The following is a 1846-nucleotide window of genomic DNA, read 5'->3' as shown; positions in this document are numbered from 1 at the left end:
TACACTTTAGTAAATGGCAGAGCTGGGATGAAGGTTTGTCTGTCACCAGAGCTCTTGGTCTTTTTCCACCTGAGGGACTGGTATCCAATGTAAGTTTACCAGAGTCTCAAGATTCTCACGCCTCCTGATAATATGGGACAAAATCCCCCTCAGCTATTTCTGGCAGTCCGGGTGATGTCTGGCATGCAGTCCCAAACAAATCCAGTCAGCTATGAAGCACATGTCCCTGCCCGGTATTGTTGCCTTTCTGCTGACCCCTGCTGCCCTGCCAGGCTGTGTTCTCTGCCACAGGGGAGACTGCCTTCTCCTCTGTTCAGTGGAGGTACCAACACAGGGCTCCATTGTCTCACCAAGTTTTAGTGAAAACTTTTAGTTTCTACTTGCCCCTTGCCTGCTTTCCAACATGAGTCAGGCGTGAATCCAACAGTAACCTGGATTAGAGCTGCTTAGACTGAACAATAGCTGGCTGCCCTCAGAATCACTCCCCCCTCTCACTCTAAACCTCCATCATTGGCCCAACTTGCCTTTTCTTGGTATAATAATAATAATTACATGGCACTTAGTATGTGCCAGAGCCCTGGAGGCACAGTGGTTAAGAGATTGGCTGCTAACCAAAAGGTCAGCATTTCAATTCCACCAGCTACTTCTATGGGGCAGTTCTACTGTATCCTATGGAACTGACTTGATAGAAATGGGTTTGGTTTTCAGTATGTGCCAGATTCTGTCCTAAGCACTGCACTTGTGTTAACATCCCTATGAAGTAGATATTATAATATCCCCATTGTGCAGATGAGGAAACTAAGGACCAAAGAGGTTAAGAAACTTTCCAAAGGTCACGAAGCTAGTAAGTGGTGGGGCAGGATTCAGATCCAGCCAGTCTGCCTCCAGAGTCCATGCTCTTGACCACTTCCACACAGGGTCCTCATCCTATGCCAGAGATTTGTGGGAGATACACTCTACCAGCCATAAAACAGGCCAACCATTGCTGAACGCAGTGGGGGATAACTTTAGGCCAAGGCTGGGCACCCACTGCCTTCCCTGAAGGACGGTTTCCAAAGTGGCTATGGGGTGTACTCTAAGGGCAACCACACCTGGGCAGTACTGTGCCTGAGCACCTATGTATTCACAGGTGTCAGTGCAGTGCGTTGTGACGTTTTGAAAACAGCTGGTCCCCAAGACTGATGGCCTGGCATACTCTGAGCTGCATCTCTCTAGATTTCAAAGTCAAAGTCACCCACACTACTGCTACCCACTCAACATCAGGGGACTCCGGGCTGATCGTTTCCTTGTCACTGAATCCGTAGAGCAACTGTGGTGAGGCAGTCCAGACTACTGTCTTGTTCTGTCACCAACCACTTCCTCCTTGGCACTTGGACAAAATTCATTGCAACTAACACTGCTGGGCAAAGTGTTGAGAATTTCCAGTCAGTTGCAAGCCAAGTTGTCAGGTGGTGTAAGAGACATCCACCCCTACCCCAGCCCCGATGCCGGGACATTAAGCCTTGTAACAGGGCTCCATCGGGAAAAGAAAAAGAAAAATTGCTCCATATATTCCTGGAATGTATGTTTAAATTTTAATACAAAGTAAAGGATTCCATGTAGAAATTAAAGTCTTACACAGACTTTGGAAGAACAGGTGGAGAAAAGGTTAGGTAACCTGCCAGTGCGCGACTAGGGTGACTGCTGAAATTTCAGGGACTCTGGGAAACTCCCACCAACCGTCTAGGGCTGTAACTGTGAAGCTGCCAGCACCTCTGACAGCAATAGCGTCTGAAGAATGACTTTGTGTTTTATCCATCTTCCATATCTCACCTGAGAATTTCTCACTGACAAATTCTAACCGCAA

This window comes from Trichechus manatus, unplaced genomic scaffold (assembly GCF_000243295.1).
Source record: "Trichechus manatus latirostris isolate Lorelei unplaced genomic scaffold, TriManLat1.0 scaffold00105, whole genome shotgun sequence".
In the NCBI taxonomy this organism is placed as follows: domain Eukaryota; kingdom Metazoa; phylum Chordata; class Mammalia; order Sirenia; family Trichechidae; genus Trichechus; species Trichechus manatus.
The sequence above is the reverse complement of the archived record's forward strand: the minus strand, read 5'-3'. Positions refer to the sequence as shown.